This window comes from Myxine glutinosa, chromosome 1, assembly GCF_964187855.1.
Source record: "Myxine glutinosa chromosome 1, kmMyxGlut1.1, whole genome shotgun sequence".
NCBI lineage: Eukaryota > Metazoa > Chordata > Myxini > Myxiniformes > Myxinidae > Myxine > Myxine glutinosa.
Window position 1 is genome coordinate 387,911,260 of NC_136261.1, and position 26,462 is coordinate 387,937,721.

The following is a 26,462-nucleotide window of genomic DNA, read 5'->3' on the forward strand; positions in this document are numbered from 1 at the left end:
ACGTCAGTGATGACGTCATCTCCGGGTCATTTTCACCAACTCCCACCCAATTTCATTTCGCTTTTGCTCCAGGAAAGAGTCAGGTCCAAAATTCCAGCTTTTCTTCTCCCCACAGCAGATCAATGAACACTTGAGGTATTTTATTTCCTATTTGTCATGAATATCAGGACCCTGGACATGAACATCTGGACCCTTATTGGTTTGATTGGTTCTATCAAGTTCCCTCCTGTGAGAGTTACTCCTCGGGCAGTCACTACTGTGACGTCAATTTGATTTTGTGGATGGAAGAGGGAATCACTCTGTGTCGGGTTATTGAGTTGGTGATTATGATTATCGATTTTGTGATTATGTTGGTGATTATGATTTATTGAGTTGGTGATTATGATTATCGATTTTGTGATTATGTTGGTGATTATGATTTGTTGATATCATTTATTAATTTGGTGATTAAGACGGTGATTGTGATTTATTGAGTTGGTGATTGTGATTTATTGAGTTGGTGATTATGATTATCGATTTTGTGATTATGTTGGTGATTATGATTTGTTGATATCATTTATTGATTTGGTGATTAAGTTGGTGATTGTGATTTATTGAGTTGGTGATTATGATTATCGATTTTGTGATTATGTTGGTGATTATGATTTGTTGATACCATTTATTAATTTGGTGATTAAGTTGGTGATTGTGATTTGTTGATTTTGTGATTATGCCCGAGGCAGGATTCAGCAACCCAAATAACAAGAGGCATGTCTTCAAATTCAGTGAAAAACTCTCATTCATTCTCATTTACACTTTGAAAGACCGAGAAGCATTCTAGGGAAATATCCGGGTATAAACTGTGCTTTATCCAGATGTTGTATTCACCATATTTGCAATCGAAAATATCTTTCATTCGGAATAAATATTAAAGCATTGTAAACATTTTATGATTGTCTTGTGGCTTCCCAGATTTCATGATTTTGCACTGAATTAATCATCTCGGAGATGTTTTGTGTCATTGTGGGAGGGAGGCTCTTCTGAAAGGTAGTATGTTGTTGGAGTCATGTCATTTTTGGGGCCTAGCGGGGGGAGGGAGAGGTCCTGCGAAATAAAATATGGGAGGGGGTGTCAAAAAAAGTGCCAAAAAGAGACGTATTTTGTGTGCGACCAACAAAGAGACAGAGAAACATATTGATCTGTAATGCATCTCATGGTTAGCATTTACTAATGTTCACAAACGTTTTTACATTTTCTATCTCCTTAAACTTTACACATTGTTGTTTTAATTAACCACTATATTCCTGACAGTCTTATTGTGGAGAGTGGCCCAGTCAAAGTCCTGAGTTGAACCCAATTTAACATTTATGGTGAGATTTGAAGAATGTCATCCATCAGCAATCCCCATCAAACTTCGCAGAACTAGAGCAATTTTCACGTGAAGATGGACTAAGGTTTCACCAGCTCACTGTGCAAAGCTGGTAGAGGCCTACCCCCCAAAAAATGAACAGTCATTGCTGCAAAAGGTCCTTCCACCGATTGCTGACCTAAGGGGAATACGTTTTCAACCAGTGAAATTTGCGGTGAGGGGGGAGTTTTGAAAGGGAGGTTCAGGGGGAAGTCGTGATACAATGCGGGTAGGAGGGAGTAGTGTGGGGGGTGACATGGAGTGGGACGCTCTTATGGGATAGGATTTGTAGGATAAGGGCAAGTAGAAGTAGGGGAAGTAGTCCATGAGTCAGACCAGATATTGGTACCACCTGGGGTGGCAAAACCTCACTGTGTTTTATTGAAAGGCATATACCCATAGAAGAAAAAAAAACTTGGAAGCCAAGCTTGGAACGGTAGCTTAGTGCTCGTAATCACCTCTTAAAGATGGAGGACTGGGCCTGATCCGGGACCGAAAATTATGGGGTAGGGGAAATATAAATTGCGATGTCGTTTGAACTAATGGTCCAATTGCTACAAATAACGACTCAAAATGTTGGAAATTTTATGTTCTACATAACTATATCTATTATTTGCCAATATGCTAATTAAGTAGGTCACTAGAGGTCAAAAGGTCACAAAATTTGAGCCCTGCTTAAAATCTGGCCATCCGTCCCAAATATCACAACAGTTACCCTACCAATGGGAATTTCTCAGCCAAAATGGGCTCAAATAGAAGTTAATAAGTGTCCAAGTCCATTTTATGCCTAAAAGTGTGGATTTTATTTGTATCTGAGCCATGGTACATAACGGAATTTGACATCTTTGAAAACGGCCATTTTTAGCCTGAAAAACACGCAAAAATGGAAGATGCCAATGTGTTGGTGTTAATAAAAAATCTTTCAAACAACATTTTTAATACAAATGTCAAACATCATGTAAAAATGTGCTCTTATTTAGTTTAGGGCTGTTAGGCATTTAAAGGTCACCTGTAGTCAAGGTCAAGGTCATTCACCATTGAACCTCAGGTATGCATTTTTTACGTCCATCTGACAGAATACCCCATGAAACATGGTAAATCATTCCTTAACAACATATCAAAATATTGATACCTGCTAGAATTCCTCTTTATGGATTTGGTAGGCCTATTTAAGCCTCAATTCCTAGCCTAATCATACTGGTTCAAAGAGGAGGAGGTGTTCTGCTTGGTAGCTAGGAGTTCCTCTTTAAGCCTCTGGTTTTCTTTCACCAACTGGGACAGTGAAAGGTTGTCAGGATAGACCAGCAATTTGCCCATCTCATCTGGTATCATATGTATACTCTCCCCAAACACCCCCTTGATCTTTCTATGGATGTGCTTTTTAGTGGACGTTTTAACCTCACCTAGGCCTACACCAGATTCTACAAACAAATCAAGCAGGTATTTGCATAACTCAGTCATTCTTATCACTTCAGGCTTCTCAAATATAACATCCCTAATGAGCCTGAACAGTCCACTATAACAATGTTCTTCAGTCTTAGCATACTCCTCGTCCGGGTCTGGGTGGAATGCAACCGGATCACCACTAGTTTCAGAGTTGGTCTTGGAGCTTGTCTGTTTGGTATACCTACGACAGCAAGACCGGTGATAGTGGCCCTCAGCTGCAACTAGGTCTCGGGATGTAATCGCCATCATTGTTGGATCACTTTGGTCCACTGCTGCCTGCCTAACCGTCTGATTTGAACGTGGATCGACGCATTGGACCAAGGGCTCTCTTGTTTTGCTGCTTGTGAGATACTCGCTGCTTTTCAGGCAGAAGATGCAGACTGGTTCATACACGCGTGATGATGACGAGGTTAGACCTGCTGATGACTTTCTCCGGTTCAGTTCTTTCCGTCCCGGCTCATCCGGCTTCTCTGCGGAAGCCGCTTTTTCAATAGCATCCAGGTCACGTTTCTTAACGAATTGATTCCTGCATCCCCTGTGATACAGGACTTGTGGGATCTCATCATCTCTGGCAGTGGCAGCAATCCGAAAAATGCTGGCATGCTTCCGGATCTCAGCTGCTTTCAGAAGTCGTTCCCACGATGCACGATCTTGGGGCGAATTCAGCTGGAGGTCTGTGTCCTCACACTCAAAGATGCAGGAGGAACGGGTCAACTTGCGTGGCAGTAAGGGTACTTGGTCTAGATCTCCAGTGCCCTCCATTATTGCCTGAAAGTGAAAAAAAAATGCTAATTAAATATCAGCATACTGACATCATTCATTTTGGATGTTTTTCGGGCTAAAAATGGCCGTTTTCAAAGATGTGTCAAATTCCGTTATGTACCATGGCTCAGATACAAATAAAATCCACACTTTTAGGCATAAAATGGACTGGGACACTTATTAACTTCTATTTGAGCCCATTTTGGCTGAGAAACTGAGAAAGGCCCATTGGTAGGGTAACTGTGGTGATATTTTGGATGGGTGGCCAGATTTTAAGTAGGGGTCAAATTTTGTGACCTTTTGACCTCTAGTGACCTAGTTAATTAGCATATTGGCAAATAATAGATAGTGTTATGTAGAACATAAAATTTCCAACATTTTGAGTCGTTATTTGTAGCAATTGGACCATTAGTTCAAACGATATCGCAATTTATATTTCCCTACCCCATAATTTTGGGTCCCAGATCAGGCCCAATCTTTAAGAGGTGATTACGAGCACTAAGCTACCGGTCCAAGCTTGGCTTCTAAGTTTTTTTTTCATCCATGGGTATATGCCTTTCAAGAAAACATGGTGAAATTTTGCCACCCTAGGTGGTACCAATCCATGAAATTCTGGGGTCTGGCCCATGGAATACAGGGGAGGATTTGACAATGAAGATGATGTACAAAAGGAACGATTAATAAAATACAAACATCCATTGCAAGCTGCGGTTCTTTAAATTTTCAAGTCAGATTTACGTTTGAAAACGTTAGGGGAGGGGTGATATAAAGGCGAATTTAGAAAACTAGCGTGACTCAGCGCGCTCAGTGCGCCTCGCCACACGTCGTTTCGGAGGGATAGGCATCTTTGACCATTTCGGTGTCTTTTGGGTCTTCATGGTGTTTTGCGTTTTCAGGGTCTTTTGAATCCTCTGGGCCTTTAAGGGTATTTTGGGTCTTTGAGGTGTTTTGGGTCTTCAGGGTCTTTTGGGTCTTCAAAGGCATTTGGGTCTTAAGGGTCTTTTGTTTCCTCTGGGTTTTTAAGAGTCCTTGTGGTGTTTTGGTTCTTTGGGGGTATTTAAGGGTCTTTGGGGTCTTCAGGGTGCTTTGGGTCTTCAGGGTGTTTTGGGTATTTGGGGTATTTTGGGTATAAAGGGTCTTTGAGGGTCTTTGGGGTCTTCAGGGTATTTTGGGTCTTCAGAGTGTTTTGGTTCTTTGGGGTATTCAATGGACTTTTGGGTCTAAAGGGTCTTTAGGGGTCTTTGGGGTATTCAGGGTGTTTTGGGTCTTCAGGGTGTTTTGGTTATTTGGGGTATTTTGGCTATAAAGGGTTTTTGAGGGTCTTTGGGGTCTTCAGGATGTTTTGGATCTTCAGGGTGTTTTGGGTCTTTGGGGTATTCAATGGTCTTTTGGGTTTAAATGGTCTTTTAGGGTCTTTGGGTCTTCAGGGTGTTTTGGGTTTTCAGGGTGTTTTGGATCTTTAGGGGTCTTCGTGGTCTTCTGGGTATTTTTGGTATTCAGGGTGTTTTGGGTCTTCAGGGTCTTTTGGGTCTTTTAGGTTTTTTTGGTCTTTGGTTTTGGTCTTTGGGTCTTTTAGATCTTCGGTGTCTTTGGGGTCTTCGGTGTCTTTTGGGTATTTGGTGTCTTCAGGGTCTTTTGGGTCTTTTGGGTCTTTTGGGCCTTTGGATTCTTTTTGGTCTTCGGGTTTTTTTGGTCTTCAGGGTCTTTTTGGTCTTTGGTGTCTTTTGGCACCATTTGGGTATTCAGGGTCTTTTGGATCCTCTGGGCCTTTAAAGGTATTTTGGGTCATTGTGGTGTTTTGGGTCTTCGGGGTCTTTGGGGTATTCGGGGTCTTTTTGGTCTTTGAGGTATTTTGGTCTTCAGGGTCTTTTTGGTCTTCGGGGTCTTTTGGCACAATTTGGGTATTCAGGGTCTTTTGGATCCTCTGGGCATCAAAGGGTATTTTGGGTCTTTGGGGTGTTTTTGGTCTTTGGGGTCTTTTGGGTCTTTTGGGTGTTCCGGGTCTTTTGGATCCTCTGGGTCTTTAAGGGTCTATGTGGTATTTAGGGTGTTTTGGGTCTTTAGGGTATTCCGGGTCTTTTGGATCCTCTGGGCCTTTAAGGGTCTATGTGGTATTTAGGGTGGTTTGGGTCTTCAGGGTGTTTTGGGTCTTCAGGATGTTTTGGGTCTTCAGGGTGTTTTGGGTCTTCGCGGTGTTTTGGGTCTTCGGGGCCATTTGGGTATTCAGGGTCTTTTTGAGCCTCAGGGCCTTCAAGGGTCTTTGTGGTCTTCAGGGTGTTTTGGGTCTTTGGGGTGTTTTGGGTCTTCAGGATCTTTTTGAGCCTCAGGGCCTTCAAGGGTATTTTGGGTCTTTGGGGGCCTTGGTGGTCTTAAGGGTCTTGTGGAAATTAAAGGGTTGTCAAAGGTCTGAGGGGTCTCAACAGTCTAAACGTAATTAAGAGGGTTAATTAAGAGGGTGTTAATTTAGTTGAAGAAGAAGACGTTTTCGTCGCATATAAACAAACATACATACATAACGACATAACCATATATGTTTGCTCTGTCATAATAGGATATTATATATACCAGTAAGGTCGAAAGAAAAAGAAGCGTATCCAGAGGTGTGGGAAAATAACGTGAGGCGGCAGTCCAAACCTGAAAATGCTGGAGACCAAAGGTTAAATTGGAAAAACAATATAGCCTATTTTACTCCAGGGATCCCAGGATAAACCACCCAAAATTTCGTTGCGATCGGTTTAGCGGACATTTGGTCCGGACATTTGGGGATGGACGGACATTTGGTCCGGACATTTGGGGATGGACGGACAAGGATGGACGGACATTTGGTGAATTATAGTAAGATGTAGAAAGGAATAATTGTATGTGTTGGTATGGTTGAAGGATTTATTTCAAAAAAGAAAAAAGAAAAAAACTTTGACGAGGAAAAATAAGTAAATTACAACAGAATGGAGAATGCAACACAGAAGAAAGAGGAAAATGAAACATTTTAAATGGGACCGTGAATCCCATCAGGTCAGGTTGCGAAGGTGTATATGAGCAGTTGGTCGGTACAGCAGGAGAAATTACCTTTTTTATTATTATTACTTTTGAGGGTTAGGGAGAAGAGTAAAGCAAATGCTTGAAGAAAATAATGTTGAGCTGTTTGGTGAATACCTTCATGACCAGAGTGGGAATGCAGAGTGTAAACGGCAAAAATTGAGAGGACTGAAGAGGTACTCTAAGTAGAAGTGGAGGAAGTAGGGAGGTCAGGTGAGGTGAAAGTTTGGAGGTAATAAGAAATTGATTTTTAAGACACTAAACAGAGGTTATAATTGGGAGGATTTGAAGGTGAAATAAGGAGACTGGGTAGAAAACAAAAGGGCTGAAGGTTGTAGGGACAAAAGACAATAAAACGATGAATGTGGACTCGAACTAGGGAAATATAGGCCTAAAAAGCCCGGCACAAAAGGTCTGACGAATACTAACAAATTGGCACAGGTTTAAAAACAAACATAGGGGCAATACCCCTGGCACTCATCTGGTAGAATAAAGCAGTATATTACACGGACTAAGGGTATTTTAAACCAATTCCAAGGGTTGCTAGAAGACAGGGCAGCATGGAGAATCATACTAACATAAACATAAGACTTCAAATAAACAAACAAAAAAATACATATTTTGGGGGGCAAGCCTTGCCCCTCCCCCCAACCCCGTATTTTTCTAATGCCTTGTACAAACATTGGGACATCATGGGTGATGAAGATTGTGGTGAAGTTTCATTGAAATTGTGTGTGTAGTTTCAGAGAAAAGTGCAAATACCTAGTTTGGGGGGAGGGGGGACAACATTCCCCTCCCCACGTAAACCCCCAGCCAGATTGTTTTAATACTGTGAACAAACTTTGGTACAACACACGTGATGAAGGTTGTGGTCAAGTTTCATCGAAATATTGTGTGTAGTTTCAGAGGAAAAAGCAAATTCCTATTTTGGGGGTGGGTAATGGGGGGGGGGGGGCAAACCAAGATCCACTTTTACCCCTGGTTGACCCCCCTTCGACCCCGATTTTTTTCTAATGCAGCGAGCAAACTTGAGGTGCAACATACCAAGTATCATTTGTGCCAAGTTTGGTCACAATCCCATTAACAGTTTTGGAGAAGTAGGGACTGACAAACGACGACGTGCCATTGTATAAGCTCCTTGGAAATACATTCCAGATGAGCTAAAAACTGAACTAGAAGCACACAGTAAACAGATAGAAACTAGGAAAAGAGTAATCACAGATTGCAAACCCTCACCAGGATGTATTTTCAGTGGGGTTTAAGGCTTTTGTGTTAAAACAAATATGGCGGCCAAACCACGTGACTGATGACGTCATTATATTTTTCAAAACTAATTTATTCATAGATTATGCTCAAGAAATTTCATCTTGATCGGATGAAGTTTTGTACTTGTCGAATTATGACGTCATAATGGAGGCACCTATGACATCATTAACATATTTTATTCCCCATGGAGAGTTCTTTTCAATGAGTCATGTCTCATTTTTTCTATTCAGCGCTTTCGGAGATAGAGAGGTGCAAAGTTTTTCGATTTTTCCAAGATGGCGGCCAAACCACATGACCTATGACGTCATAGTTATCATTAAAAAATTATACCGGTGGAATTGCACCGATGGTGAAAATTTCCTGTCAATCGGACCAATGGTTGCAGAGAAAATCATTTTTATTCTGTGCGGACAAACAAACAGACAGACAGACAAACAAAGGGACTCAAATGCAATACCCTCTCCTCTGGCGAGGGAAACTAGAGCAATTCCACTGTTTCACTCATATACCTCCAAGTAGTCCCTGCCCGTGACAATGTGTCGATCCCCTCGTTCACTGTCCTGAAAAGAAACAAGTTTGGTTTAAATCCCTTCAGCTGTTTTGAATCGCATTTTCACCACAAGGCAGGTTTCACATAGATAAGTTAAGCATTTTCAGAGAAGGGATTTTTTTTAAATATCGGCTTTCAATCTAATATGGCTGCCAAACTACGTGACATACGACATCAAAATGTACATTCTGCATGTGTATGGTTAGGGGATCATGTTTGTGAAGTTTTGTGTTGATTGGATAAGGTTCATTTTTAGCTGTGACGAGCAGCTCTAGGAGAGGACCACGTTATTGTTCTTGTTGTTGGGGTGCCTTTTTGAATAGTGCATGCGCATACACTCGGACGTACGTTGGTATGAGGTAAGAACATCGTGGACTAAAATCGCGATTTGTTTGAAGAAACCAGAATAAATTTAGCAACAAAGACAACATGATGTTTTCATATCAATCTCGTTTCACAGAACTTGACACAAATTAGGTGTAATTATGGAATAGCGCATGCGCATACACTCGGACGTGTGTTGGTATGAGGGAAGAACATCGTGGACTAAAATCGCGATTTGTTTGAAGAACCCAGAATAAATTTAGCTGAAAGACAAAAAGACGCTAGTGCATGCGTATAATTTAATGACTGGTCGAATTTGGTAGCACATATTGCAACGGATAACCTCATGATTCTACACGTCGCAGCTGGTGACCACACTGTGGTCATTTTTCTCTTGTCCTATCCAAGATGGCTGCCAAACCACATGACCTACGACGTCATAATTTTCAAACTATATGCAACAATGGTGTTAGATAATATTTGCAAAATCTCACATCGATAGGTAAGCAGTTTCAGAGATATAATTATTTGTTATTTTCCTTCAATCCAATATGGCTGCCAAACCATGTGACTTACGTTGTCATAAATTTAATATTTCAATGCAAATGGAATAGAGATCATGTGCATGCAATTTCAGATTTTAAGGATAAGGCATTCAATTAATACATTTATGACTGGTATACCACTTCACTGATGTCATCTGTATCATGCTTTTGATCCCCATTGGGAGTACTTGATAATGTGCCAGTTTCAAATTTTTCCAATTCAGCAGTTTCCGAGAAATAATGTTTATATTATTTGTATTTAATCCAATATGGCTGCCACGCCACGAGACCTATGACGTCACAATTATCACAAAACCATTCTGCATGGGTGGCACTCCTACCCTGAAAGTTTCACCTCAACTTGACATGTGGTTGCTGAGAAAAACGAGGGTTAGCCCGTACGAAGGACAACCCGAAAACAATACCTCCGGCCACCTCCGGGAGCGGGGGCATAAAAACTTGACAAGACCACAGGGAGTACTTAGCTGTGACGAATTCAGCAGAGTCCAGAAACGGCACGACCGAGCTCAAGAAACCAGCTAACACTTCCGGTACCAAAAGTATTTAATATCGAGAAAGATACTGATTAATATTCCGTGTTACTTAATATCAAAGCGTTTGTGAGATCCAGACTAATATCTGATCAATCTGAGTAATTACGTTAAAATACCGTTACATTCGTGCCGTTTACCTGATGGATTCACCTGGCGATCATTTTCAGGAAAAAAGAATTCAGACACAAAAGGAAATCTTCAATAAATACAACAAACAGTTCAGTATCACGAGCTACATGGGTAGTCAGATGTACTAACATCGGTATGTAATGTTATGTGTCTGTGGGAGGGGTTGAAGTGTTGAAGTTAATTTCAAAAAAAAAAACCCATGTGTGAATCATGTAGATGTTATATGTAGGATATATCAAACAACTACTACAACTACTACAACTACTAAACTCTGAACAATTTTTTTTTCAAGTTACTGAACAAAAATGTTGTCTTTCAATGTTTAAGTTAAAGAAGAAGAAGAATCTGTATTTTATCCTTGGAAGAGTGAAGAGTTCGGGTTAAAGTTAATTTCACATCAAATAAGAAACAATGACCTTCTTCAATTTTATAAACTGTAACATAATACAAAGATTAATCAGTCATCACATATAGTCCAGGAGCCAGAATCTGCTCAAAATGAGTTTCATGCAACACGCACTACGCAGTTGGTTTGTCACTTCCAGGTGATTGGGGAACATCTACAGAACAAATCCAGTCCTGATGTGCAGTTGAGTTGTGGCAGCAACAATAAATGGCAGCCACTTTTCTATGAGGGGGGTGGTGTCCGAGGCGTAAGTCTGAGATTTTGACGGATTTCATTTATTTATTTTTTCTCTTGGCCTCGACAGGCAAGATACATCCAATTTTGCCACAATGAGATGCCAAAAACTTTGGTTTCGTACTGGAATAAAGCAAAAGTTACGACACATACCAATCCACGAAATAATCTTGGCCATTGGTCCAGAAGTATGCAAACCACGCCCATCATTGCATGCACTAACAGGAAGTGACACGACGAGTGCCTTCAGTGGAATTGGTAAGAAGACAGCTTTGAGGAAACTTCAGGACGGTAAAGACCACCATCAGAAAGTGTCTCAACTATGGGAGATATTATCCCACCGACAGAGGATACTGTCCGTGCTTGTGAACGGTTCATATGCTCCCTGTACACAACAGCTCAGGCAGCAGGTGACACGGCGGGCGAAATCAGATATTGGATGTTCTGCCAGAAAAGGCAGAAGAGTGAATGCCTAACCACCAACATCTGACAGTATTAGGCAACGCATTTATCGAGCTAACTATCAGTCATTCATCTGGAAGAAGTCATTGCTCCCCAACCAAGCACTACCAAAGCCAGATGGTAATGGATGGAACATCGAAGGTTTCCTCATGACCAAAGACCCTGCTCGAGTTGGTCTAGTTGAGCTGACCGAGTGCAAGTGTAAAGTGTCTGCATGTCAACGCAGCCACGTATGTGCCTGCAAGAACAATAACATGCCATGCACAGAAGCCTGCACTTGCATGGGAGGTGAACAATGCAAAAACCCAAACAAAGAACCTTCCACAAGCTACTAAGAAGATGATGATGAGGAAGATTAATGATGACATTTTCGTGATTTTATACCACTTAGAGGATGATTCAGTAGCAAAATATGTGTTTATTTTAATAATACAACAAATAACAGTTATATGTTAACATTGTAATGTTCAGTGAATGACTATGGTTATGATACACAGCCAGATTTGACCTGGTGAGATATTTTTTGCTGAGATTACTTGTGGGCTTTTGGTCATAACAGGAGTGGGGTTGGTGATTTAAGGGGAAATGAAATCTATATTTTTCTGACTTTACTTAAGGATTGTCCAATTTTGTTTCTTGAAAAGATCATAAAGATATATCATATTACAACCATAACCGCATTTGAACAACATAAAGATGATATTGCATAATTACAGTCGAAAAGCAACAAGTACAAAAAGTTTTAATTAAAACAAAAGCCGCGTCGATGTTACACAATGCTTAGATGCAGCTGTGCCTATAACGTCGATGTTATAAGCACAGGACATTCCTATTGATTCGATTACTTGATGTTATTTTTGTGCAAAGTGAAAATATATCTCGGCAATTTCCCGTGTGTGGCGACGAATTTTTAATATGTCGGCATTTTCCCATCTGTTATTTCAGGCGGTGTATGACTGACCATGCCGCTATTTAAAATATAAATATATATCTCAATGGACTTTAAGTTACAGGCCTTTGAGAATTCATTTCGTTCTATAAAGGGCAACTTTCATCGGATTTTCTTCCCCGTTTTTTTAAAACCGAGTCTAAAACTATGTTAGCGACTGTGAAAAATGAAATGATATATCGAATTTGATTTGAAAGAAAACTGTGTGAGAGAGGAAGACACCACGGGCCTACAAAACAGGCCTCAAAGCTATGCGAGTTAATAAAATGGTGGATATTTGTTTATATGAAGCCTCTCCCACAATGGGTGGAGCTATGGTTCCCAGAATGGGTGGAGCTTTGAGGTTTTGTCTTCTCTGCAAGAACAACAAGAAGAACAAGAAGAAGAAGAAGAAGAAGAACAAGAGCAACAGCAGAGGGCACTCTATGACCAGCGTCTTGCGACGCGGCTAAAAACTACATATTTCAGCGATTTTGTGTGTTTTGGGTATAATACAAGGTATTGAAGGAACTGCGCTCCAACGCGAGTCGAAAGAATTGACGCGACCAAAGACGGAATTCGTCCGAGTTGCTTTATTGAAACAAAACAGCTCAGGTATTCTCCCAAGCCCGTTTATCGGGCAGCAATATATATACACATTTATGTCGGGAAGTTTGCCCGGCAAAAGCTATACCGGTCATGCCCGGGTGTCAAGGGCGAGCCTTGGAAAGGCGAGTCTGGACCTGCCCGGGCGTGTTTGGCTGTGGCCTGGCAAGTCGAGGCTGGGCGTGCCCGGGCGCTCTGGGCGAGCCCTGGAAAGGCGATAGCGGGCATGCCCGGACGATCTGGGCGAGCCCTGGAAAGGCGATAGCGGGCATGCCTGGACGCTCTGGGCGAGCCCTGAAAAGGCGATAGCGGGCATGCCCGGATGCTCTGGGCGAGCCCTGGAAAGGCGAGAGCGGGCATGCCCGGGAAAGACGAGACCGGGCGTGCCCGGGAGGTTCGGGCGTGCCCGGGAACAGTGAGTCCGGGCATGCCCGGGAGAGGCGCGTCTGGCCGTGTTCTGGCCGGTGCAAGGCGATTGTGTGCATCCAGCGGTAACCGCTACAATATAATAATAAAAAATTTTTAAATCATACTTGAACAGCATAACGAAAATACCCTCATACTTCCCACTATCCTTTTAATTATAATGTTGAAGAATCCCTATTGGAAGAGATGAAAAAACAAAAATACAAAAAAAATCGTCAATTTCGAGCTTTACGCTACCCCCTTAATAGAAAAGTGGCTGCCATTTATTGTTGCTGCCACAATTTAACTGTACATCAGGGCTGGATTTGTTCTGCAGATGTATCCCAAGCACCCTGAAATGACAAACCAACTGTGTAGTGGGTGTTGCGCGAAACTCGTTTTCTAGGCCTCTCTTGAAAACTGGCTCCTGGACTAAGAGTCATGCACAAGTAAATCATGTCATTGATTTGAAACCAAACTAATCTTCACTTTGTACGTTTCGTGAAATTAACTTTAATCACAAACTGAATGGAATGAACGAAGTAATCAAAACAAGAAAACCCAGATGGAATAAGTGAAATCAAAGGAGTGGAACCGGACAGAATAAACAAAATCGTCAAAAGAAAAACCGGAAGGAATAAACAAAATCATCAAAACAAGAAAAACCAGACAGAACGAATAAAATCATCAAAATGAGCAAAATCGGCCAGAATAAACAAAATCATCAAAACAAGACAAACCGGACAGAATGGACGAAATTTTCAAACGAGCGGAACTGGACAGAATGAATAAAATCATTAAAATGAGAAAAACTGGACAGAATGAACGAAATCAAAATGAGAAAAACTGGACAGAATGAACGAAATCAAAATGAGAAAAACTGGACAGAATGAACGAAATCAAAATGAGAAAAACTGGACAGAATGAACGAAATAAAAATGAGAAAAACTGGACAGAATGAACGAAATAAAAATGAGAAAAACTGGACAGAATGAACGAAATAAAAATGAGAAAAACTGAATAGAATGAACGAAATAAAATGAGAAAAACTGGACAGAATGAACGAAATCAAAATGAGAAAAACTGGACAGAATGAACGAAATCAAAACAAGAAATACCAGACAGAATGAATGAAATGAAACGAGTGGAACCAGGCAGAATAAGCAAAAGCATAAAAACCCCAAAAAACGGACAGAATGAATAAAATCAAACGAGTGGAACAGGACAGAATGAACGAAATAAAAGTGAGAAAAACTAGACAGAATGGTTGAAATCAAAACGATAAAAACCAGACAAAATGAACAAAATCATCAAACTAGCAAAACCGGACAGAATGTATGAAAAAAAATGAGAAAAACTGGACAGAATGAACAAAATCAAAACGAGAAAAACCGGACAGAATGAATAAAATTAAAACAAGAAAAACCGGACAGAATGAATAAAATCATCAAAATGAGCAAAAGTGGACAGAATGAACGAAATCATCAAAACAAGAAAAACCGGACAGAATGAACGATATCAAACGAGTGGAACTGACAGAATAAACAAAATGTTCAAAACAAGACAAACCGGACAGAATGAAAGAAATCATCAAACAAGCGGAACTGGACAGAATGAATAAAATCATTAAAATGAGCAAAACCAGACAGAATGAATAAAATCATTAAAATGAGCAAAAGCGGACTGAATGAACAAAATCAAACGAGTGGAACAGGACAGAATGAACGAAATTCAGATGAGAAAAACTGGACAGAATGAACGAAATCAAAATGAGAAAAACTGGACAGAATGAACGAAATCAAAACAAGAAATACCAGACAGAATGAATGAAATGAAACGAGTGGAACCAGGCAGAATAAGCAAAAGCATAAAAACCAAAAAAAACGGACAGAATGAATAAAATCAAACGAGTGGAACAGGACAGAATGAACGAAATAAAAGTGAGAAAAACTAGACAGAATGGTTGAAATCAAAACGATAAAAACCAGACAAAATGAACAAAATCATCAAAGGAGCAAAACCGGACAGAATGTATGAAAAAAAATGAGAAAAACTGGACAGAATGAATGAAATCAAAACAAGAAAAACCGGACAGAATGAATAAAATCATCAAAATGAGCAAAAGTGGACAGAATGAACGAAATCATCAAAACAAGAAAAACCGGACAGAATGAACGATATCAAACGAGTGGAACTGACAGAATAAACAAAATGATCAAAACAAGACAAACCGGACAGAATGAAAGAAATCATCAAACAAGCGGAACTGGACAGAATGAATAAAATCATTAAAATGAGTAAAACCAGACAGAATGAATAAAATCATTAAAATGAGCAAAAGCGGACTGAATGAACAAAATCAAACGAGTGGAACAGGACAGAATGAACGAAATCAAAATGAGAAAAACTGGACAGAATGAACGAAATCAAAATGAGAAAAACTGGACAGAATGAACGAAATTAAAATGAGAAAAACTGGACAGAATGAACGAAATTAAAATGAGAAATACTGGTCATAATGAACGAAATCAAAACGAGAAAAACCAGACAGAATGAACGAAATCAAAAGGAGAAAAACTGGACAGAATGAACTAAATCAAAACAAGAAAAACCAGACAGAATGAATGAAATGAAACGAGTGGAACCAGGCAGAATAAGCAAAAGCATAAAAACCAAAAAAAACCAGACAGGATGAATAAAATCATTAAAATGAGCAAAACTGGATAGAATGAATAAAATCAAAATGAGAAAAACTGGACAGAATAAACGAAATCAAAATGAGAAAAACTGGACAGAATAAACAAAATCAAAATGAGAAAAACTGGACAGAATAAACAAAATCAAAATGAGAAAAACTGGACAGAATGAACAAAATCAAAACAAGAAAAACCGGCCAGAATTAACGAAATCAAAATGAGAAAAACCAGACAGAATGAACAAAATCATCAAAACAAGAAAAACCGGACAGAATGAATAACATCAAATGAGTGGAACTGGAAAGAATAAAGGTAAAGATGGAACATGGATGGAAGGATGGACAAAGATGCACAAAGGAAGAAAGATGGACAGATGGAACGAAATCAAAATGAGAAAAACTGGACAGCATGGATGAAATCAGAAAAACATGAAAAACCAGAGAGAATGAACAAAATTAAAAGGAGAAAACCCAGACAAAATAAACAAAATTAAAACGAGAAAAACCGGACAGAATGAACAAAATCAAAATGATAAAAACCTGACAGAATGAACTCGATTAAAACGAGAAAACCCGGACAAATGAACAAAATTAAAACGAGAAAACCCGGACAGAATGAACGAAATCAAAATGAGAAAAACTGGACAGAATGAACGAAATCAAAATGAGAAAAACTGGACAGAATGAACGAAATAAAAATGAGAAAAACTGGACAGAATGAACGAAATAAAAATGAGAAAAACTGGACAGAATGAGCGAAATAAAAATGAGAAAAACTGGACAGAATGAACGAAATAAAAATGAGAAAAACTGGACAGAATGAACGAAATAAAATGAGAAAAACTGGACAGAATGAACGAAATAAAAATGAGAAAAACTGGACAGAATGAACGAAATCAAAATGAGAAAAACTGGACGGAATGAACGAAATCAAAACAAGAAAAACTAGACAGATTGAACGAAATCAAACGAGTGGAAGTCGGCAGAATAAACAAAATCATCAAAACAAGAAAAACCGGACAGAATGAATAAAATAAAATGAGTGAAACAGGACAGAATGAACGAAATCAAAATTAGAAAACCTGGACAGAATGAATAAAATCAGCAAAATGAGCAAAAGCGGACAGAATGAACGAAATCATCAAAACAAGAAAAACCGGACAGAATTAAGGAAATCAAACAAGTGGAACCTGACAGAATAAACAAAATGATAAAAAAAGACAAACCGGAGAGAATGAAAGGAATCATCAAACAAGCGGAACTGGACAGAATGAATAAAATCATTAAAATGAGCAAAACTGGATAGAATGAATAAAATCAGAATGAGAAAAACTGAACAGAATAAACGAAATCAAAATGAGAAAAACTGGACAGAATAAACAAAATCAAAATGAGAAAAACTGGACAGAATGAACAAAATCAAAACGAGAAAAACCAGACAGAATGAACGAAATCAAAAGGAGAAAAACTGGACAGAATGAACGAAATCAAAATGAGAAAAACTGGACAGAATGAACGAAATCAAAATGAGGAAAACTGGACAGAATGAACGAAATCAAAACGAGAAAAACTGGACAGAATGAACAAAATCAAACGAGTGGAACCAAACAGAATAAACAAAATCATCAAAACAAGAAAAACCAGACAGAATGAATAAAATCAAATGAGTGGAACCAGGCAGAATAAGCAAAAGCATAAAAACCAAAAAAAATCGGACAGGATGAATAAAATCATTAAAATGAGCAAAACTAGATAGAATGAATAAAATCAAAATGAGAAAAACTGGACAGAATAAACGAAATCAAAATGAGAAAAACTGGACAGAATAAACAAAATCAAAATGAGAAAAACTGGACAGAATGAACGAAATCAAAATGAGAAAAACTGGACAGAATTAACGAAATCCAAATGAGAAAAACCAGACAGAATGAACAAAATCATCAAAACAAGAAAAACCGAACAGAATGAATAACATCAAATGAGTGGAACAAGACAGATGGAACGAAATCAAAATGAGAAAAACTGGACAGCATGGATGAAATCAGAAAAACATGAAAAACCAGAGAAAATGAACAAAATTAAAAGGAGAAAACCCGGATAAAAAGAAAAAAACCGAGAAAAGCCAGACAAAATAAACAAAATTAAAACGAGAAAAACCGGACAGAATGAACAAAATCAAAACGATAAAAACCTGACAGAATGAACTCGATTAAAACGAGAAAACCCGGACAAATGAACAAAATTAAAACGAAAAAAACCGGACAAAATGAACAAAATCAAAATAAGAAAAACCGGACAGAATGAACACACATTTCCGGACAGAATGAACACAGTACAATCACATTTCTCAAAAGAAAAACCTATTATTACAATTGATTTTCTTTATTTACTTAACGACCAAATTAATAGTCGGATCCCTTTTACCATTCAACAACTTGCATACCATTTTAAATTATTCATTTACGAAGTATTTTTATAATTTTACTATTTCCACTACCAACAGTTGCCACATTTAAACTAGAACCAGATGGTATTCATAGAATACTTACCCTGCGCAGTCAACTTGGTGTGAGCCAACTCATGTTTTTGAACGTTTTTTTAATGCAATGTGCCTGCCAGACCACGTGAGCGATGACATCATAAATTTATACTCTCTAAATAATTGTGGCATAGATCGTGCTCAATAAATTTCAAACTGATCAGACTAAGCGTTGTCCCTGTCGAATTATGACGTCATAATTATGGCACCAATGGCATCATCAATAACAACACCTATTCCACATATGGAGTTATATACAACGACCGACGTTTAATTTTTGTCCATAGAGCGGTTTTGGAGATATAGAGGTGCAAAGTTTTTCGGTTTTTCCAAGATGGCGCCTGTAGCACATGACCTATGAGGTCATGATTATCAGTAAAATATTCTGAAGGAGGAGGCGCTACTATGGTGATAATTTTGTGTCCATCAGACCAACAGTTGCTGAAAAAAGGTTAATAATGATTGGATGGATAAGTGTTGTATTTGTCGAATTATGACGTCATAACGAAGGCACCGATGACGTCATCATTAACATCTTATTCCCCAGTGAGAGTTATTTACAATGAGCCATGTCTCAATTTTGTCTATGCAGCGTTTTTGGAGATATGGAGGTGCAAAGTTTTTCTGTTTTTCCAAGATGGTGCCATACCACGTTACTTATGACGTCATAAATAATTTAAAAATTCTACAGGTGGACGTGCACTTATGGTAAAAAAATTTTTCCTGTCAATTGGACCAACGGTTGCAGAGAAAATCATATTTATTCTGTGCAGACAAACAACCAGACAGACAGACAAACAGACAGATAAACGGACTCAACTAGGAAAAGCACAATTATTTATTTATTCATTCATATTTTGTAAATTTGACGAGAAAACTAAAACTGCATCTTGGGCATTTTCCCAAAGTAATATAGAATAAATTATTAAATTTTAATTTGTTTCTCACATGTTTTGAAAGTGCAGGATTTAAGTCGTCGGAGGAAGGAAGAGAAAACCAGATAAGATCGGAGTCAAGACTCTTCACCGGAATAAGTAAGTTGGGTTGGGGGATGGGGTTGAGGTTGGTTAAATAATGGAAAGTTAATTTTGCAAAAGAACTACATGTCCTCAAATAATAAAGTGACTGCAGGCAATTTTATAACAAAATGTCCTTTTTCACTTGTTACAAAAAATCAGGAAGTAACTCACGTGCTAACTAGAGGCAAGAGAAACAGAATCCTTACTCGCATTGAGTTGTACAACTTTATGATCAACAAGAACAATGCGACTGTGTCGCCAATATGCCTCGGCATAGTCCCACAACAGGTAGATGCCATCACTCTGCATATGTATGGGTAGTGGATCACGTTTGTGAAGTTTTGTGTTGGTCGGATAAGGTTCGTTTTTCTATTCAAGATGGCTGCTAAACCATGTGTCCTATGATGTCATAAATTTAATATTTCAATACAAATACAGTCGTGGCCAAAAATATTGGCACCTTTGCAATATTTTCAAATCACTCACAATTTCCTCTAAAAATAGGTTGAAATTGACAACAGTATTTGATCTCCACAATACTTTATTTCACTGTTAGTATTACAGAACCTTTGTTTTTGATTCAGAACTTTCCCAACTTTTTCGTTCCCAACAAGAACATTATTTAACCAACTTTCATTCCCCTTTTCTCCCGCCTCTGGAACAAACTCCCCCACTCACTTCAATCCCACTCCTCCCTCCAGGTCTTTAAAACAGCTGTTCACCACCATCTCTTATCTTCCCCCATCCAAAACTTGCTCTTTTTTACCCTCGCTAATTAACCCCAGATACACTTTTTTTTTGAAATTCCAACTTCTTTCCTGGAAGTCCTTGCAGTGTTCATATGTTTTATACCTCTCCCACCTCCCCCCAAGCCCTCTCCCTCCCACATTTCTCCCGATGTCCCTGCTCTCAAATGTTGTGTTTGTGTCCTTCCCTCTCTTTGTCTATACCGCTCCCCTTATTTTTTGTGCTTTATGTGTCGGTTTGACTTTTTGTGTGATTAATGTTAGCTCTTTCACGAGCCTCGATCTTGTATATAGAAAAAAAAAAAAATACAACTTAATCTATCCTTTTATATCAGAAAATAAAAATAAATGGCATTGACAAAATTATTGACACCCGAGACTTAATATTTGGTAGCACAGATTTTGAACAAAATAACTGCAGTGAACGCCTCTCTGCTTGCGGTTTTGCCCACTCTTCTTGTGCAAACTGCACCAGTTCTCCCAGATTTGAAAGGTGCCTTCTCCCAACTGCTGTTTTCAGATCTCCCCACAGGTGTTCAATGGGATTTAGATCGGGACTCATTGCTGGCCACTTCAGAACAGTCCAGCGTTTTGTTTTGAACCATTCCTGCGTGCTTTTTGAAGTGTGTTTGGGGTCATTGTCCTGCTGCAAGACCCATTACCTTCGACGCGGACCCAGCTTTCTGACACTGGGTTGAACATTGCGCTCCATAATACCTTGGTAATATCCTGATTTGAAGATGCCATGCACACATTCCAGGCACCCAGTGCCAGAGGCAGCACAGCAACCCCAAAACATCACTGAATATCCTCCATGTTTGACTGTTGGGAAGATGTTATTTTCTTTGAAGGCTTAATTTTGTTTTCTGTAAACATATAGATGATGTGCTTTACCGAAAAGCTCTAATTTGGTCTCATCTGTCCACAGGACATTCTCCCAGAAGGATTTTGGCTTGTTCAAGTGTGTTTTGGCAAAGTCCAGTGTGGCTTTCTTATTTCTCTCTCTAAGCCTGGATCTCCTACCATAGAACCCCCTTTCATTGAGTTGGCGATGGATGGTGTGAGTTGAAACTGTCGTACCTTGTGTCTGAAGGTCATGTTGAATCTGTTTGGCAGTTGATTGAGGTGCTTTCTCCACCATTCGAACAATCCTTCACTGTAATCTTCGATTAAGTTTTATCTTGCGGCCACGTCCAGGGAGGTTGGCTACAGTGCCATGGGCCTCAAACTCCCTGATAGCATTGCGTACGGTGGACACAGGAACATCAAGGTCTCTGGAGATGGACTTGTAGCCTTGAGATTGTCCATGCTTGGCTTCAATCTTGTGTCTGATCTCCTCAGATAATTCTCTGGTTTTTTTTTCTTTTCTCCATTCTCATTGTGGTACACACAGTGACATAAAACAGCAGAATGACTCCTTTTCTCTATTCAAACTGGTTGAATGAGTGATTTTTATATTGAAGGCACCTGCAACTCACCACAGGTGAGTTAAATTCCAAAGTAAAGCAGAATCACCTGCTTGAAATCTAATTATTTCTAACAACTTCTAAAAGGTGCCAATAATATTGTCCGGGCCATTTTTGGATTTCTGTGTGGAATAATCTAAGATTTAGTAATATTTTCAGCTTTTTTGTTTTGTTCCACTGCAAACCAAAGAAATACATATGTGGATCCCAAAATATTTTTTAATTTCCACAATTTTCTGGAAGAAATGCTGCATTATTTGGAAAAAGTGCAAAGGATCCAATATTTTTGGCCACAACTGTCGGTCATAGATCATGTGCCTGCAATTGCAGATTGTTAGGATAAGGAATTCGATTAAAACATTTTTGGCTGGTACACCACTTCACCTATGAGGTCATCATTATCATGCTTTTGTTCCCCATTGGGAGTACTTGACAATGTGCCAAGTTAAAAAAAATTGCATTCAGCGGTTTCAGAGAAATATTTTTTGCATTATTTGCTTTTAATTCAAGATGGCTGCCATACCACGTGACATATGACGTCACAATTATCATAAAAACATTCTGCATATGTTTCACTCCTACCCTGAAAGTTTCGTCGCAATCGGACTTATGGTTGCTGAGAAAAACGAGGTTTAGCCCGTACGGACGGACAGACGGACAACCCTAAAACATCATGCCTCCGGCGGCAAAAAAAAAAGATTTCACTTGCACTGACTTACCCATAAACCTCCAACCAGGAACTGTTAAAAGTATCACCTGTGCCTTTGTGAAAACAACCACCTAAATTTAGAACTTGAGTCATTCGCCAAGATTACAGACAACTTTTACTGAACTTCAAAATAACAGTATATTATCGCATGCACGGACGGGGTGTGTGAGCTCTCGTTCACCCGTACATGTGGGATATGGACAGTTAATTGAGCAGTAATACGAGAGTTTGAAAAAATGATGTATTAATGCTAGCAAGGCCTTTCATGCATGTGCTGTGTGGGTTTACAGTGACTCGCTACAGTTTTAACCTGTCGTTCCTAGGTTCACTTAATATTGAGATTCCTCAAGGATCACTCAAACGCAGCCGAAACTGGCAGTGTTCGTGCGGAAAGGCAGAAAAATGGAAAAATGTTCCATTACAATTGAAATGGTTTATGAAACATATATGGGAATCGAGAGAGGTGTGGCGAGATGCCAGTAAATAAATTAATATCGGTACAGACAAAGTGCTCTCAAAGGAGTAGGGAAGCACAAGCACTTTTTTTTTCTTCTTTTTTTTGGGATACAGAATCGAGGCTCGTGAAAGAGCTAACATTTATTTCACAAACAAATCAAACAGACAAACAAAATATATAAAAAGAGGGAGCGGAAGACAAGATGGGGAGAGAAGGGGAAGCACACAAACAAAACATTTGAGAGCAGGGAGATGTGTGGGAGGGAGAATGCATGGGGGGAGGAGGGGTGGGAAGGGGTGGGGGGGTGGGAGAAGTATAAAATACAAGGACACCAAGGACTTCCAGGACAGAAGTTGGTATTTCAAAAAAGTCGATTTGGGGTTAAATTAGCGGGGGTATAAAAGATCAAGATTTTGGATGGGGGAAGATAAGAGATGGTGGTGAACAGCTGTTTTAAAGACCTGGAGGGTGGAGTGGGATTGGAGAGTGAGGGAGTTTGTTCCAGAGGTGGGAGAAAAGGGGAATGAAGAAGTGAAGGTGACCAGAGAGTCTTGATTTTGGCAGTTTAACCATAAGAGGGTTGCAGGCAGATCTTGTGCGACTTGTAGGAATATTTGGGGGACAGAGCCCAGAGAGAGCTGGGGGGGGGGGGACAAGGCCGGAGAGGAGTCGGAAGAAGACGGAAAGACCACCAACCTACCTGCGTTGAGTGAGTGAAAGGCCCTTGGAGTTAGCTTCATCTCGGGAGATTCCAATGATTCTGAATGCTTTGGTTTCAACAGCGTGAAGACAAGCTAGGTGTGAGGCAGGAGCACCAGCCCAGAGGGGAGAGCAGTATTCCAATGAGCTGCGGATGAAAGCCTTGTATGTGCTGAGGAGCTCAGGTTTGCCAAGGAAGGACTTCGCACGACGGAGGATGCCCAGTCGGGGACTGGCTTTGGAGGCCAGATTTGAAATGTGGTTTTCCCAGGAAAGATCATGGCAGATAGTGAGACCCAAAAGCTTGAGTGACAGAACTTCTTGGAGAGGATTATTCAGAAAGTGGATGGGAGGGTTGTCCAGTCGGTCTTTTTGGAGAGACATCGTAAGAGTGTGAGATTTGTCAGGGTTGAAAGACATGTTCCACTTGTTTGCCCAGTCTGTGATTTTGTCCATGTCTGCAGAGAGTGAGGAGGCTGCAGACTGCCGATATGAGGGATGAGGAATGGAGCGACAGAGAGTAGAGTCATCAGCAAAGAGATAGAGAGGATTTTCAAGAGAGTCAGAGAGATCATTGATGAAGACCAGAAAAAGCACAGGGCCCAGAACACTGCCTTTGGGAACTCCAGCCTGAACAGGAAGAGGAGATGAGAGAAACCCATTCAGGGCCACACGTTGACTATAACTAGAGAGGAAATCCGCAAGCCATGCGTGGAGATTTCCATGGTTACCAAAGGAGGAGAGTTTGGTGAGCAGAGCGGGGTGCCAGACCGTATTGAAGGCTTGTATAAAATGAAATGGAATGAAACACTAAAGCTGAACTCAACTATGGTGCTACTAATAAGTAACAGAATCACATTAAACAATGGGACAGGCAAGGACTTCTGAGTGGTATGGAGCTTGTGGATGTGTAGGTTCACGATGGTTGTGGCTGTAGTACAGCCCAGGGCATGAAGGTGCGAAGGCAATGTCCTCCCAACTCTCCTCACAGGCCTGCATAGTTAGCGATAGATAGAGAGATAGATTGTGAGATTGCTCTCCCGGTGGTGCAGCTCCAACACCAAAAAGAGACCTGAACCTCAACACTGCAGAACTAGCACAACAAGTGGTCTCCACCGAACAAACAGAGCTGAATTGCACTGGACAGAACTCAAAACGGAACTGAACTACCACGCTCAAGCGCACTCATAAACCATGGCACCCCCCCCCCCCCCGCCCCCACCCCAACCCCTCCTATTGAGCAGTGCATCTAGCTCATTGGCCATCTGCTTATGTACAGTCACGTGAAAAAGTAAGTACACCCCATGTAAAGTTTTGACTTTTTCAACATATTTCAACATACAGCTATTTGATCTTCATTTCAACAATATTGATAGATAAAGGTGATATAATATAACAAATATCATGAAACATTTACATTTTGTAGTCCATTGTAGAATTTTAAAAAGCATAAATGCAAATTTCGCATGTGGAAAAAATAAGTACACCCCTACATTTATCACTACTTCAAATACCTAAAATTAGAATCAGGTGCACCAGCTCAGGTGCAAATGATTAGAACATCGTTAGACAGGATCTTGGAGGAACCCGTCTTATTTAAACCTCAGACATTTAGTTTGGTTTGCTCTTTGTTGTTGAAGTGTGCGGCGTCACCATGCCTATATCAAAAAGCTCTCTGAGGCCTTCAGAAAGAAGAATATAGATGCCTACGAGTCTGGGAAGGGATTTAAAAAGATCTCCAAACAATTTGAAATCAATCATTCGACTGTCTGGAAGATCATCTACAAGTGGAGGAGAGAAGATTCCAAACAACTGCCAACTTGTTCAGGCCAGGCCGCCCCAGCAAGTTCAGCCCGAGAGCAGACCACAAGATGCTGAAAGAAGTCTCTAAGAACCCCCAGAATGTCATCACGAGACATACAGGTAGCTCTTGCCACTGTTGATGTCAAAGTGCACGAGTCTACCATTAGAAAGAGGCTGCACAAATTTGATCTACATGGGAGGTGTGCCATGAGCAAACCTTTGCTGTCCAGAAAGAACATCAGGGCGAGACTAAAGTTTGCCAATGAACACCTAGGCAAAGACCAGCACTTCTGGAACAATGTGCTCTGGACAGATGAGTTAAAGGTAGAGCTATTTGGCCACAGTACCAGAAGACATGTTTGGCGAAAACCAAAGACAGCATTTGACCAAAAGAACCTGATACCAACTGTAAAGCATGGAGGTGGAAATATTGTGGTTTGGGGCAGCTTTGCTGCATCAGGGCCTGGGCAGCTCATCTTCATATAATCCACTATGAATTCTTCATTTTACCAGAGGGTGCTTGAGGATAATGTGAGGCTATCTGTTGGAAAGTTGAAGCTCAACCGAAGGTGGACCTTGCAACATGACAATGACCCTAAACATACCAGTAAATCCACCAAGGAATGGCTGAAAAGAAAGAAATGGAGATTTCTGGAATGGCCAAGTCAAAGCCCGGATCGAAATCCCATCGAGATGTTGTGGGGGGATTTGAAACGAGCTGTGCATGCAAGAAACCCCTCAAACATCACACAGCTGAAATAATTCTGCATGGAGGAGTGGGCAAAAATTTCTCCCAGTCGATGTCAGAGACTGGTAGACAGTTATATGAAACGCCTACTTGAGGTTGTTTCTGTCAAAGGGGCCAATACCACCTATTAGAGCCAAGGGTGTACTTACTTTTTCCGCATGCGAAATTTGCATTTATGTTTATTTAAAATATACAATGGACTACAATATGTAAATGTTTCATGATATTTGTTATATTATATCACCTTTATCTATCAATATTGTTGAAATGAAGATCAAATAGCTGTATGTTGAAATATGTTGAAGAAGTCAAAACTTAACATGGGGTGTACTTACATTTTCACATGACTCTATGTATGCCATCATCTTCTGATCACAGAAGAAAACTAGAAGGGCACTCAGTAGAGCGCATACCTCCGCCAAGCTGAACAGTTTGTTTTGTATCCCAATGACAGGCCGGATCTGGATTCGGACCTGTACCATAATCAAATCTGCTTGTTATTGTCGCCGAACCAACTCGTCCACAACTTTTAAAAATATTT